The sequence below is a fragment of the Protopterus annectens genome, chromosome 11.part0 (assembly GCF_019279795.1).
Source record: "Protopterus annectens isolate FY-2018-M chromosome 11.part0, PAN1.0, whole genome shotgun sequence".
Lineage (NCBI taxonomy): Eukaryota > Metazoa > Chordata > Ceratodontiformes > Protopteridae > Protopterus > Protopterus annectens.
In genome coordinates this window covers 516,655,671-516,672,073 of record NC_056745.1, presented here as the reverse complement: position 1 = coordinate 516,672,073, position 16,403 = coordinate 516,655,671, and the positions used below count along the sequence as shown (strand labels likewise).

Below are 16,403 nucleotides of genomic sequence, written 5' to 3'. Positions count from 1 at the left end.
ATGTGCAGCAAGTAAGGGTGATAAAGGATAATGATGGAAATGTACTTACAAGTGAGGAGAGTGTGTTGATGTGCAGATGGAAACTGTACTTTAAGGCATGAATGAATGAAGAGAATGAGAAAGAAGGTTGGATGATGTGGGGATAGTGAATCAGGAAGTGCAAGGACAGCTATGAAGAGGATGAAGAATGGAAAAGCTATTGGTCCACATGAAATACCAGGGGAAGCATGTAGATGTTTAGGAGAGATGACAGTAGAGTTTTTAACTAGATTGTTTAATGAAATCTTGGAAAGTGAGAGGATGTCTGAGGAGTTTAGAAGTGTTTTGGTACAGATTTTTTAAGAATAAGGGTGATGTGCAGAGCTGTAGTAACTACAGAGGGATAAAATTGATCAGTCAAGGCATGATGTTATGGGAAAGAGTAGTGGAAGCTAGGATAAGAAGAGAGGTGATGATTAGTGAGCAGCAGTATGGTTTCATGCCAGGCTAGATGCAATGTTTGCTCTGAGAGTGTTAATGGAGAAGTATAGAGAAGGTCAGAAGGAGTTACATTGTGTCTTTGTGAAGTTAGAGAAAGCATGTGATAGGGCGCCTAGAGAGGAGTTGCAGTACTGTATGAGGAAGTCGGGAGTGGTAGAGAAGTATGTAAGAGTGGTACAGGATATGTACAAGGGTAGTGTGACAGTGGTGAGGTTTGTGGTAGGAGTGACGGATGCATTTAAGGTGGAGGTGGGATTACATCACGGATCAGCTCTGAGCCCTTTCTTATTTGTAATGGTGATGGACAGGTTGACAGACGAGATCAGACAGGAATCCCTGTGGACTATGATGTTTGCGGATGACATTGTGATCTGTAGTGAAAGTAGGGAAAAGGTTTAGGACACCATGAAGAGGTGAAGATATGCTTTAAAGAGGTGAGGAATGAAGGTCAGCAGGACTAAGAATATGTGTGTGTGAATGAGATGGAGGATAGAAGAATGATGAGGATGCAGGGAGTAGAGTTGGCGAAGGTGGATGAGTTTAAATACTTGGGATCAGCAGTTCAGAGTAATGCTGAATGTGATAGAGAGGTGAACAAGAGAATACAGGCAGGTTGGAGAAGAGTGTCAGAAGTGATTTGTGACAGACAGGTACCAGTAAGAGTGAAAGGGGAGGTCTACAAGAGCATAGTGAGACCAGCTATGTTATATGTGTTGGAGATGGTGGCATTGACAAAAAGGAGGTGGCAGAGTTAAAGATGTTAAGATTTGCATTATATGTGACAAGGATGGACAGGATTAGGAATCAGTATATTAGAGGGTCAGCTCAGGTTGGACGGGTTGGAGACAAAGCCAGAGAGGCAAGATTGCATTGGTTTGGACGTGCTGAGGAGGGATGCTGGGTATATTTATTTATTTATTTATTTATTTAATTAATTAATTAATTAATTTTCATTCGTTTACCAGGAAGTTCCGACTGGACACAGGTCTTTTTCAGTGGAGGCCTGCGGAGAAAAGCTCCACAAAATTATAAATGAGCAAAGTACATGAGCAATTGAATTTATGGTATTAAAGAATATGACATACAATAAACAGAGCAATTGTTTACATTAATTGAATATACAATATTAAAGAACCAATGAATTACATAGAAATAGTAGACTTAGCAATATCTGGCTAGAGACCAGGAATATAGAAGGCTAAATGTACAGATAGTACGTGAGGTCTAACATATTCTGTACCAGCTAGTAGGACCTCAGTCATTTATACAATGTTGGGGTAAGAATTCAAGAGAGGAAGATGGAGGGTTTTTAGTCAGGATTGGAACAAGTACAGAGCCAGTGCATTTTTAGGTGAGACTTAAGTGCACTCTTGACGTGACTGCTAGAAGGTAGTGTGGTTATAGAGGGGATGGAGATTAGTTGGGAAATTGGCAACATAAATTCTGGCTGTCTTGTTGAGGTACTGTTTGATTCTATACAATGCACCTAGCATTTTGTGCACTTTTTATGTTAAGAGATACGTGGGTGTCAGATCTGAGATTGTTGTCAATCTCCACACCAAGCAGTTTGGTGTGATCTGCTGGGGAGATATATATTGAGGAAATGATGCTAAGGATGGATCTGCCAGGTAAGAGGAAAAGAGGAAGGCGTAAGATAAGATTTATGGATGTGGTGAGAGAGGACATGCAGGTGGTTGATGTGGCACAGCAAGATGCAGAGGGCAGGAAGAAATGGAAACAGATGATCTGCTGTGGTGACCCCTAATGGGAACAGCCGAAAGAAGAAGATTACTCAAGAAGATCATCAAACTGGAAATAAATAATAAATAAATTACATCTTTGACTTGTTAAATGCTCTGGATGTCACTATGTATATAAGAAAATCTTAGAAAAATGTTTTGAGTCAGTCATTTACCGTAAACCCAAATTTTCTAATTCATATTTAGATTTCAGCAAGCACCACCCCTTAAACCAGAAAAAAGGGTTGGTGAATGGGAAAATGATGAAGGTTTGCAGGATAACCTACAGTAGCCTAATACTACAACAAGGGTAATTAACTTGAGAATGTGATTTGTAAAACGTGTTCAAATCAACCAACATACATTAGTACAAACAGAACTAATTACGAGCATAAGTAACTAAAGAAAGCTAGAGCAGGTTTAAACCTATTTTACTGGGTGGTACCATCTATATTACAACAAGTGAGCACTACCAGGACCTAGCCAACACTCAGTACAAGGAATCTATGACACTGCCCTATACATGCTATAGTGTGGATATTAAAAAGATCTGCACTAGATACCAGTAAGCACTGCATGTACCGCACTGTCAAAAACTCGGGACTGACATTTTATTTTTAAAAGAGGCAGGAGTATCAAAAACGGTGGAGAATGCAGAAAATAGGCAGGATTCACTAGGCAAGATGCCCAAGTGTAGGGCATGCGGTCAGTGTCATTTTCTTTACAAAGGGTCTAAAATACACTTTCAGGGGTATCCCGCTCACTACTGTGAAGGTAAATTTAACTGCAGTATACAGTTATTTGTGACATGTGACAGGCATATTATACTGGCAAAACTGAAGGAGCAATTAGACAATGTATTTACCAAGATATGTACAATATTAGACTTTATGATTTGACAAACAATCTCTATAAACTTTCTATCGTATGCAGAGATTTTGAAAGCTTTAGATTTTTTACCTTGGAAAAATTACTGCTTTCCCAAAGGGGTAGTGAGTGGAAGTCACACCTTTGAAGCATGGGAAGTGCATTGGCAAATATATTTAAATGCTACCCCTCATCACCTGTTAATAGTCTCTTAAAACTAAGGGCAGCTTGTATTTGTTTCTACATTGGACATTAAATTGTTTTTGCTTAGGTTTGTTTTTGTATTTAATATTTTTACATTGCTACAACAATATAAAATTTGTATGACTAGTATTATTTACCTTTAAGTCATAGCTTAGTTCCATGTAACTTTATCACCTAGGTAGGTACTAGGCTATCGACCCAAGGGCCTACGTAAGCCTAGCCAACAAGGTTCCCTGGCTTATGCCACCCAAGAAAGTTATTTTCCTGTGCCACTGTCTAGCAGAGATACAGAAGTGATCCTGAGGTGTATTTCCTATTTCCCATCCACTCAAGATTTTTATTGAAGAGTGCTAATGAAGTCTCTAGGACAGGAATCTATGCCTCCAGCATGTCCTGTTTATTGTGGTGACATGGTTTAGGTCCCTAGAGCATGTAGCCCAGAGCGATTGGGATTTCTTTAGGTGTAGCATGTCCAACAGCTCTGGGTTTGACATAGCTTTATATGTTAGGCAGAGATCACCTCGGAGTAGGCGATATGCTACGAAGTAAAGCTGGAGTTTTTTGAGGTGGTCAGTGTAGGGCATTTGTTTGAGGCCAGTAATCCTCTTTGTGAGGTACTAATGTGGCCTTTCTAGCTGCTGCAAATGTCTTGTGAGGTACATTCCAAAAGGGGCGTTGTACTCTATAATGGGTCTAATGAGTGTTGAGTACAGGGGAACAATGACCTCTTTTTCCCTGGATGAGAATCCTTTTATGATGAGGTGGGCCACGCAGAAGGACTTCCTGACTACTGTGGCGATGTGACTATCAAAGGAGAGACTACTGTCCACCTGGTTCCCAAGGTCTCTTATTACGCATTCGGTGTTAAGTATGTTGCTGCCTATGTGATAGTTCATGGGTACAGAGTTTTTACCAAAGGGGATGACACTGCACTTTTTGGCATTGAGCTTGAGGCCATGGCTCTGACACCAGGCATCTGTCTCAGCGAAGCCCTTCTGCAGAATGTCCACACCATTTGGGGACTTGACTATGGCTCCTAATTTGCAGTCATTTGTGAACATCACTAGCAAGAGGCCTTCTGTGTTAGCCTGTACTTCAGAGAAGTAGATACCAAACAGGAGAGGTCCCAGGACAGAACCCTGCGGTACTCCACTTGTCACTGCTTTGAGGTCAGATTTGGAGTCTGCAACTTTTACAGTGTGGGTTCTGTCAGTGAGCCAGTTGGCCACCCATCTTGTGACATAGGGATTTATACCTGGTTTAGTGAGTTTAGCTATAATTCCAGAATGGGGGATAGTGTCGAAAGCCTTGGCAAGGTCAAGATAGGTTGTGTGAACCACCTTACTCTCATCTACGGCTTTGGTGACTGCCTTAAAGAAGTCTATCAGGTTCAGGAGGCATGATCTGCCTTTCACAAACCCAAACTGGGTGTGATCCAGAATTTGGAGGTTACCAGTGGCTTTGTTTATGAGTTCCATGATGATACGTTCCATGGCCTTGCAGACCAGGCTCGTCAAGCTAATAGGTCGATAGTTCCCGGGATCAGTGGTGGCTCCTCCTTTCTGGAGTCGGATCTGTGCGTCATTCAGTGGGCACAAAGCCTGATGCGAGGCTATTATTGAACATAGTGCTTAAGTGGGAAGCCAGTTCGTTCTGTAATCTGTGTAAAACGCAGACTGGGATGTTGTCCGGTCCCATAGATTCTGTGTTTTTGGCTTTAGAGAGTGCAGCTTTTACCTGTGTAGTTGTGATTACAGGGACTCTGCATTCTTCCTGTATAGATGTGGGCCCTTTAGGGGGTGACAGGGGGGTAAAGTTAGCATTGAACCTATCTGCCAGGATGTTGGCAATATCAGTTGGTTCTGTAATTTTCTTGCCTTTGTGCTGTAACTCATAGCAGATCTGGGTATTGCCATCGAGATTCTTGACATAGCTATAGAATGCTTTGTGGTTGCCCTTGGAATTAGTGGCGATTTGGTTTTCGTAGCTAGCTCACATGACTATGATCATATGATGCACTTTTTGTTTAGAGGCAGAACATTCTACATTGATATGCATTTGTTGAAGTCTACTTTCAGCATTTAGACAAACGTGATAAATAATAAACTGGTTGTATTATGCGGGTTGTGGACCAGTTTGTTTTATTTTGGAGTCTTAGTTTTATACAGCACAAGTGACTTTGGGAACAATGCATGCAGAATAATGTTCAGGAGGAGGAGAAAGGTTTAAGAGAAGGCAGGAACTTGAGCAACATGTCAAACTAAATTAAAATTGTTAAAAAGAATCATATGTATGCTGCATAACAATAAACAATGGAAACTTATTACACAGCTTTTTTCTATTAATGTAAACACATGCTACAGCTTAAAATGTGACAATTTAGTAAAGACATTTAAAAGCTTACATATCATTGAACCTGGGTTCAAATTGTGGTTCACAGGTTCCTTTTCACTTGTAAATGGAGCTCAAGTGAAGACCAGATTACACTCAAGAAGGTTAATTAATAGACCATCTCTGTGTCAGAGGGATAGAGACCTGACTACATTTAATTAGCTGTCCAAGAACTGGAGTAGCTGGGCAGGGAGGTAGAGGAGTGAAGAACATGGCCCACTCACCTCTCCCAGAAGGTGGGGGTGAAACCACCTTTTATGCTTCAAAGGGTGGAGCAGGGCTGCATAAAGTAAAATGTCTTGCAGAAATGATGACATATTCTGCACAATCAGCCCACTGTAATTCCCCATCAACTAGATAAACAAAAAGGCATGCAGAAAGGTTAGGGTCATAAAAAGAAATCAAATCACTAACCCTCCCTCATGGCCGAGTTGAAGATGGTCCTTCCCTGTTGATAATTCTTTCCCCAGTGATGGGAAGCAAGTGGGCCAATTGTTTGTGAGACGTTGATGATGAACAGGCAGTGGGAAATGGTAAACAACAACAAAAAAGCAAAGTTAATAACCACATCATTGCTTGTTATATATTACCTTGTACATTGCTTGCTGATTATGGCAGATATCATAATGGAAGGTCACCCGATCTAGGGATCTAAACATAGTCAGTGACTCAAGCAAAACATGCTGGAGAGACAGATGTGTCTCAGCGACTGCCCCTTCTTTGAAACAGGCTTCCTATTCACATTAAAAAGAACCTTTCCTTGACTCTCTTCAAATGCAATTTAGATCAATGGATGGGAAACAGGAAATTCACATCTGCGGTAGTGCCTATGTCTCTTATGGCCAGGGGCAATCTGTAAGATACTCGTAGCATAGGCACAAATCCATGCCATCCTCCTGCTTCCAGTGGGCCATATAGTGGCTAAAACTGGGTTATATTGGTGAGGCTTGTAAAGGCTTTTAAGCAGTTAGCCCGGTAATCTCCTATGAACCGTAGCTGAATTTCCACTTAATCCAAACAGTTTTTATTTGGTGATATCAACTATCCACCACTATACCACAGTGGGTAAGCATACCCATTGCTTCCTATGCTGTATAAATGCTAACTTAGAATAAATAGTCAGCCTTCCTACTACAGGCCCTGTTGATCTTGATCAGTCAGTTTGGTGCAGAGGTTTAAGGATATAGCTGCTATACCTATACACTATAGCAATCCCAGGTTTGATTCCCAGTGTCTTCATTTGCTTACTATGCAAATGTGAACAAGTCACTTAATCAGACTGTGCTCTCTGGCTAACTCTGAAATATTTCCATGTGGATCAGTGCTCTGGCATGGTTAACAAATATATTAGTTATTTTAAATCTTGTCCCTACTAATATGGCCTCTTCCGGCATGCCTACATGTGTATCATTTGCAGTCATCAAAATCAGCCCATAAATTAGGGACTAAAACTGGTAATACCTTCCTTGAAAATGTATCTATGTTCGGGGACTTTACAAAAAATAGTCTTATACAAAATACATAACAACACAATGAAATTCCATTAAAAATCTCCCCTCAATGACTCAACTGCTAAAGTGGACACCTTGCCTCTGATTTCTACTCAGATAATTGTATTGACAAGACAGTCCCTGTCTACATGAAATATAATGGGAAATTTGAAAACAGAGTTCATAGTAGAATACCCATATAAATAAATGTAACAGTGCCTATAATAAATTGAGTTCTACTCATGTAAAGAGTTCAGTTAAATGAACTAGCAAAGAACTAAAGGACAACATCAGGAAGTTTAAGGCTGAATACGAGTTTAAACTAGCCACTGAAACTATAAGAAACAATAAAACTTTTTAAAACTATATCAGGAAGTTAAGACTTGGCACCAGATAATGTTATTTACAATTATATGACCCACTGAGACCCAGAGGTAGTTTGCCATTACCATAATTGACAAATTCAGTGCCAATTTTACTCTGTCTAATGTTCTACAGATTCCCCAAGCCCAGACACGCCTTTAATTACTATAGAACAAGTTCTCCCAGACCTTGCAGAACTTAAGAACACCATGTCTACCATCCATTGTGACAGATAACATACCTAAATGCTTGATTATTAATGCAAAATATGTCCTATCTAAACCCCTTCTTCACCTCTTCAACCTAATCCTTACCATATTTACATTCATGAAATCTTAAAAATAGCCATTGTAATGCCCTTTCATAAAAGTGGCCCAAAGACTGACCCTAGTAATTACAAATGCATTGGCTTTATTACCTGGATATGTAAAACCATGGAATGTACCATTTCTGGCCTCATCAGTTTAGACACTAAAAATCTTTATTTTCTGTCATCAATTCAGCTTTGCCAAAGACAGAGCCTGCCTCCTTAACCTTGTTAACTTTTTTTGAAAAGGTTACTGAAGCACTAGATAATAGTTATGCAGTTTATGTAGCTTATCTTGACCTGACAAAAGACTTTCATAGTCTTCCCATTATTAACAGACTTGTAGACCAGAATATAAATTCTTATGTTATACGGAGGATAGCTAACTGGTCGTCTGACACAACCCATAAGTTAAGGTCACAGCTATCACTTCTGAAAATAAAAATGTTACATGGTGTCTGATAGGGCTTGTTGTTGAAGTCCTCTCCTATTCAGCATTTACTTCTCAGGCCTTCAGACAAACAACCCTGACCTGTGGTTATATAAATTTGTAGACATTTGCAAACAGTGTTGTTATTCATTCATTCACCTGCTGATACATAATTGTGACAAAAGGTTAGACCACTGGGGCAAGGACACAGTAATTGGTGAAAAGACAGCAGTCTAATTAAATGCAAAAAAATGTGGTGTAGTTAAATTTGGTAAACAAAAAAATTCTGCATCCTACCACACATATTATATATCCCTCCAAAGAGATATAGTCAGCACAGATCTAGACGCCTTTGTGAAGAACTCCTTATCTTTTGACAATCGTGTCACAAAAGTTAGGAAATTATCTAGCCCAGCAAATTTCCAAAACCATCTCCTCTAACTATAAAGCTGTCATGCTTCTTAGTATTCATTTCTCACAGACCGGTCCATATAATGCCCTTTCGACATTTACTTATCTAAACATATAAGTTTACTTGAGATATCTCCAAGATTCCTAGAATATCAGATCACTAGCCTTAAGATGCACAGCTATCCTGACAGACTATCATATCTCTCCTTCTGTTCCTTTATAGACTCCCCCATGATGACTGTATAACCTTTCTTGCAACAAAAAACATTATCTTCCTTGAGCTATAACTTTGAGAACAGACAAGAAAAAAAAACAGTTCCTCAAGTATTCATACAAAAGACCTAAATCAGCAATAGCAAATTAGTAAAATACATTATCATAACAGAGTCACTTCCTAGTGCATCCTCCATTTCTGAATTAATTTTCCACTAAACATAATATGGAATAGTACCCTTGTCACTTTTAATGCAAATCTCAACAATTGGAAGGGGAACCACAACTTACATATCCTGTAAGCCCAAATGGAGTCAGTAGGAAACTCTTGATTAAGGGTTTTTTGACAGGCACAAATGGTCTGTTCACTAATTGCTTAGTATTTATCTATAAACTATTCTGTAGCAATCATATTTTTAGCAGCTTCACAAATTCCTCATCACTTATGGAAAAAATCCTTGAAATACAGTGTAGTCAGGTAAAATGCCATGATCTTAAGCCCTTTGCCTTTCTTGTCCAGGTCAGGGGATACCCAATATGCATCCAAGTTTCATATTTCATTAAAAATTAATCAGATATTTTTCAAACTCATGAACTACATTTCTTTTCATGCAGTAATCATTTCAAGACATTAAGTATAACTCTAGAGATCAGAGCTTTATTTTATTAGGCTACATATAAAATACAGATTTCTGCTTAGGAAAGGATGATGTCAGTTATAGTCAAGTTATAGTTAAGTGCAGTGGTCTCTCCGCAGACCATCATTAGAATTCGGCAAAGCACACAGTGCGCAGTGATGTGTATGACATGAGCGACTCTGCCAAGTTAGGATATGCAGCTGCCTGCTGCTTTGCTCCTAGTCACCTCCCCTTCCCAACCCACTAATGGTAGATTCAGGGACACCAAGGAAAATTGAGAGCATTGGGAACCAACTTAGAGCAGTGGGTGGTAAGCTGGGGGGAACACAAATGGAGGCAAATAATATCTAAAAATTACCTGAATTTTTGAACCACATATTTTTTCATAAGGTTTTCCAAATGTATATCATATGACCTAGCACCAGCTTCTAGATAAAACTGCACTGCTCAAACATATTTCTCAGGGATATAAATGATTTTCCCAAGACACTTTATGACAGAAGTGCTTCTATATTATGTTCCTTCAAAATGGTATAATTCTGCAAAGATACTAGAACAATTTTTCAGAAAACTTTGGCTGACTGGGTGTTTTTCACAGAAAATTGATGACAATATGGAATGCCATAAAAGTGATGAAGACATATCGCAGACTACTGCAGCCACTATTAATTAATTTGACTATTCTAATGTTCACAGTGCAATACTCAAATGCTCTCTCTCTGTGTAGGACTCAATGCAATGTCTTAACCAAGTACCTGTGTAATGCTGAAGTCTCATGCAAGTAAGTGTTCACTGTGAAAAGTGTTAAAATGGGTTTCTAATTATGTGCAATATTAGTCTGTCTGCCTGCATGTCCGTGATGTAATAGCTAGGTGTTACATGTATAAAAGTCTCTGAAAATAGTCTATATGCTGTCTGCACATTGAGTCCGGAGATACGGAATTTTGTTCAGTTTTTGGACTTGTGTAATTTCTGAATGACAATGAAGTTTACTTTGACATGGACTAACTCTTTGCTTCAAGTTTGGGTTAGTCAGGTTTACTAAGTGGGTATGTAGAATACGTCTTCAAAGGTAAGCATATGTACTATTTGCATACTCCCTTTGCGATCATTCAGCTAATTCATATAAAATTTAGATGGCCTTACCTTGGAAATCTTATGCAACACAATAGTTTTCATGTAAATGAGACAAAATGCTCTTTATACTGAAGCTTTAACGGTTGTTCAGCCCTTAGTAGGGCTATATAACCACGCATCTATCAAAACATATTACTCTGTGTGTGTGTGTGTGTGTGTGTGTGTGTGTGTGTGTGTGTGTGTGTGTGTGTGTGTGTGTGTGTGTGTGTGTGTGTGTGTGTGGTGTCAGAGAGAATGAGAGAGATACAGTAATTTGTATTCTCCTGTAATCAACATTGGAAAACTCACTAACTGGAACTCATAAATCGCATGAAAGAAGCTTAACATTACTGAATAATACCACTGAAGTGGAAAACAAGGACTGTTTGATATGTGTCATTTTTCCTACTAATCCTGCCTTGCTTTCTAAAATGCATCTTTTCAGTGCTTACAATGTACCTGCATGAAGTCCATTTCCTCAAAGCCAACCCACTGTAGCCAAGATAATACTCAGCTAAGTGAGCAAAGCCTTTCAAATAAACCCCAAACTTTCACCTGCTCTAAGGGCTTTGCATGTACCATACTGTGACCTGTGTCCTCTTTATCTCCCCAACTAGTATATCAGCTCTCAGACCACTGAAAATAAAAAAATAGAAACCCAGAGGTGCACCAGCTAAGAAAGGAAGGCAGATTGGTTATACAGTATTTGCTTTGTGAAATACAAATATTAGTGAGCATAAAACTAAAGACCCTTCTGCATAAATCACGACCGAAGACCCACAAGACTAGAAGAAATGATCTGATGGCCTGAGAGCAACTTGGGTTCTTATGAGTGCCTTGCTACAGAAATCGGCGATATTGCAGTGTACTGGCTCAATGGCAGTTTCACGCAGGAGTGGGTGTGGCCAGGGTGATTGACAACTGTTATGCCTGTGAGGTGGAATGGAAATGAGGCATGACTGGCATGCCATGCATATTAGCCCGTGATGGCATTTTGCCTGTGAGGTGGAATGGAAATGAGGCATGACTAGCATGCCATGCATATTAGCCCGTGATGGCATGCATATAATAAATGCAGATGAGCATCTCTGACTACTGAACATTTCTGTGAGAACAATTGTTGTAATAGTTTAAAAGTACCCCTTGCGTTTCTGAATATCCTGGCATTTAGCAGCTCCCTGTTCCAAGTGCTGACTGTGTGCACCTTGCAGTTCAGCGCCTACCTGTAGTCATGGTTTAGCCTCTTCCTTAATATAGTCAGATCTCGGATTCAGGATAGTTGAGTAGCGGAGGATGTGGGAGGGGTTACAGTGCTGTCACACAGGGGTGCAGGGGGCTTGCCCCGTGCAAAAGCAAAGGAAAAATTAATTGTTTCGATTCACAGAAAAGTCGTGCAAATATCATTAAAATATTCATGGCTTTGCCGTACTTGTTTTGACTCACCAACTTCATCATGGAATGCCCTTGCTCATCTGGATGAATATTCATGTGAAGGAAAACAACATCATATTGTATATTCATGACAACAACAAGAAGTCAACCAGCTGGGGCGTGGTTTGGCAGCGCTTGCTACTGTGCATCTGGTGAGCCAGTACACTACAACATTGCCCAGAAATCAGGACAGACATGTTTATTGAGCAGTAAGAACCTTGCCACAGAGCCAAGGACTGGAGCATCATGGAGAAAAAAAGCATCCGACACAGAAATTAAAGCTGAGAAGTCACACAGAGCTAAGGCCTTCATCCAGAAATCAGGGCTATAATAACAAGAGTCAGTGCTTGGCTACAGCGATCTTAGCAAAAAGGCTATGGTAAAATAGCATTCATACAAATCAGAGCAAAAATGCTACACTGAAATAACATTTCTACTAATCACAGCAAAATGCTGTAGTAAAACATTTATGCAAATCACATCAAAAATGTTATCCTGAAATACAATTTCTGCAAAGAAATCAAGGTTGAAGTTTCATGAAAATAAACAAGATGTAACGCAGAAATCAATATTACAGCAGAGAAATCAGGGATGAAACTGCATGCAGAGCTATTGTCCCCAGACAGAATTCAGAGCCAAGTATCCTGGAGTAAAGAACAGTTTTGCTACAGAAAACAATGTGAATTGTTGTAGAGAAGTAGGGACCCTGCCATAAAAATTAAAACGGCAGAGAAATAATGTGCAAATCAGCATGTACTGCTACAGCTAACCATAGAAATCAGGGTTGACCCGGCTTAAATATCCAACAACAACAAGAGTTTTACTACTAACTCTTAATGAGAGTGAACGAAAAAGGAACAAATGATCTCTCTTTAATATGATATTACTCTGACTAGACTGATCAATATAATAATTTAATTTCAGGCCAACTGTAAATATTGTATATATTTAATCATACTGTTTTACTTATCAGAAAATGTATTAAGATTATTATACAATGGAATTATTTGAAAAATTTATAAAAAACATTTGGAGTAACAAAAAAAAAAAAAAAAGAAAGAGTTTTACTACTGAAATCAGAATTGAACTGCTGCAGAGAGGAGGGGACAGTACCCTAGAAACCCAGTCTGAAACGCCCTAAAGAAACTCCACGCAAAGAAATTAGAGACTTAAGCTGAGCTATGGTTATAGCACAGACATTACAGATGAATCGTATATTTGAAAGAGTGGACTAGTGCCACGAAAGTCTGGGCCAAAATTCCATACAGAAACAAAGGAGAGAAGAGTAGTAATGTGAATCATATGTGTACTGGAAAATTGTGGCAGTTTAAAAAAAATTCAAACACATTCATCTTTAAAGCATGCATTGTCCATGCACCTGTCACATCAAAGGTAGGCCTAAAAATGTTTTGTTTTCTAAACTTAGATTCCATGACCTTTCTATGAAATACATTGCTTTAAAAATAATAGTCTTACTATGCATATTTTTGACTTATGATCATAAAACAGGTTTTGTTTTTGGGGGAGTCTACTAATTCTACAACTTTGTTCCTTGCTAGCTTCCCTTTATTTGGGTCCAGACCTTAACCTTTTGACCAACTTATTCAGAATGCCTCATGGCAACCATCTCCAGCATGACAATGCACACAGTGGGAAAGATGGAGAAATATTACTATTTTCAATTTTCCACCTCATAGTTCCTCACTTTGTTTCCTATATATTTTTTCTGGCACTGTGACCACAGGGTAACCTCAGTCAGCATAAAGTGCTTTTTAAAGCACTGACATTACTGTAGGAGTTTCCACTTGTACTACAATGTGATCTGTTTTCAGAATTACAGACCTGAAATCTTGACATTATTTTTAACAGAACTGTTGTTGGCTAGTCCTGATGGCTAAACTGTACTATGGAATCTGTATGAACAAACCAGCTGTATTTGTCATATGCTGATGGAATGAATCCCAACAAATTAAGGCAAACAGTTTAAAGTTCAGATACAATTTGTTTTGCAACTGTTACTCAAAAAAGAAAAAAAAACAGAAATCAATGCAGTTTCCTTGAGTAACATGGATGGATGAATGAATTACCAGTGTTAAAATGAGATGACTGCCCAACAAGAAAATCAAAACATTCATGTCTTTTTAGTAAGCTAAGCTGTTTTCTTTGTGATCCCGAAGCCCTGCTCACTTCTCTAGATCACTGGTTATAGCCACAGAATCCTGTTTGATTCATAAGTGTGTAAAATGAAAAACTACAGCTTTTCTTACAATTTGAACAAAAAATCTTGCAGCTTAACCCAACACACTAATTACATTCTACCTACCTATAAAAATTAACTTTTAAGAGAAGCTGCACATGCAGACAAAACTTACTGTACTCTAGTAACGACGTACTGCTGTTGTAAACAATGAAATTAGGCACACTTTTCTCCTCTAGTATTCCCAGACCCTGCTAACCTTTACACAGGAAGTCAAAGAAATTTTTATATGAATTTCTGTTGCATTCTGACAGGATACGTACTGAATGGGAGGGGAGAAGAGAGTGCATTTAAGACTCTGTTTTGTTTTTTTTTTTTTTCTTTTAAAGAGACAGACTGCACATAAAGTGGCTTTGTTTATTTAGCAGGGCAATGCACTCAGTAAGTGTAAGGGTCTCTAAGATGTGTATGTGACCCCCAAGTAACTAACCATTAGAATATAGTTAATATTCTCTCACGAGTATCTTTGTGCCAACAGTACTGCTAAGGGTAAATCATCCACTTAATGCATGCTTTTCGTTTCATATGTTACTGCAGTAATTATGTTTTATTAATTTGTTAATCAGAAAAGGTGCACTATTTAGAAATACTTCTTTTCAGATGTGACAGTTTGGTTGCTTGTATTACTGAAAGAAATCCAGAATGCAAACATTAACTGGCAGAATTAAAAGTCTGACTGATCTGTTGCATAGAAACAAAAATACCCAATCTCATCAGCCTTTCTGAATGATGAATTAAATGAACTTCAACTATTTTGTATTTTAATTCCCCATTAGAATTCCTGCCTGCATTTGTAAGGACAGTTACAGAATGTGATGAGTTCCCAGAATGTGTGAAGTTTGTAGAATGTGTTGCGTCGTTAAATAATTAATTAATTACTGAAACCCTTCTTCTTCAAGTTGCATAACTAATTTGAGTGGTCTGGCTTTTACTACTTTTTTCATCATCAGGGTTTGAAACTCCACTGTTCCTTAAAAACACCAAAATGTGAACAAATATTTGTAATGTACCTGGAAAGTAACTAGCAATATAATTTAAGGAACAAGCGAGAAATACTCACTCTCTGGTAACTCTGATTACTAGAAAGAAGAAATAAATCTTAATAGGTAAGTTTTACAAAGAAAGCAAAATAGTATAACTTAGCAAATTTTTTGTAACTGATTGCCTTAAACTTTATTCAAAAAGGGTAGTTATAGACCAGAGTAACCTGTAATGTTTTCGTGTATAGCTTGGGACGAGAACTCACTGATTGACCATACCAGCACTGATGAAGTATATCTTATTGTTTCGCACACCCTTGCTAATATACTGATGAACTAACAGAATCATTAAAACAAATTACAAGAATACAAGAAAATAAAACAAAAATAATAGTGTTTTGTTAATGTACACTGCTGTGAACTGCAAGTATGTGAGACTGCCACCCCAACACTTTGTCAGTGGAGTTCCCTGTTTCAGTAATTAATTTTCCTACTAGCACATGGTTAAGGGGTACAGCAGCAGTTCAATGCCTTGCTATTGTACTGTACTGATGTGGTAATAAGAAAAGCAAAATACAAGATAATAAATAATTATGTCTTCTTACATTATTGTATTCTCATGGCAGCTAATGTACTGGTGCCTTTAGTAACTTCTGTTGATTCTATGATCCTAAAAGCCTGAGGGGTATGCTTTTTCACCATTTTTGCAATAAGCAGGGGATTGAGCAGTGGCGGTTCCCCTTACAAAGCTATAACAACAGCAGAACATTACACATAAAGAAAATACAAAAAAAAAAAAATATATCACAAGGAACACAATAAGAAGGCATTGTTTTATTTTGCAATTTTCTGAGTAGGCTCTTATAGTTATTTGAGGATGGCATGGGGGTGCTCCACACAATTATGAAACAGTCTAGAATGATACAATTGCCAGGCCATCCCATCCCCTCCATAGGGTGTTGCCATCCAATTCAACATCCTCAAGTTCCTGTATCTAGAGAGCCCTAGCAGCACTCAGGAACTCATCCATGTCCTATACGTGGACCTCAACCACCTGAGAAGTTTACATTACAACAGTATCTTCAT

The 16,403-nt window shown here is 38.6% G+C and overlaps 1 protein-coding gene across 1 annotated transcript in view; it reads right to left on the bottom strand.

The window, feature by feature from the left end:
- Nucleotides 1–14,581, bottom strand: part of CRYM (crystallin mu) — a 234,683-nt gene extending 220,102 nt beyond the window's left edge. The window contains exon 1 of the mRNA XM_044087222.1: nucleotides 14,453–14,581. The gene's annotated coding sequence lies outside the window, so the exon portion shown is untranslated. The remainder of the gene's footprint in view (nucleotides 1–14,452) is intronic.
- Nucleotides 14,582–16,403: the final 1,822 nt, after the last annotated feature.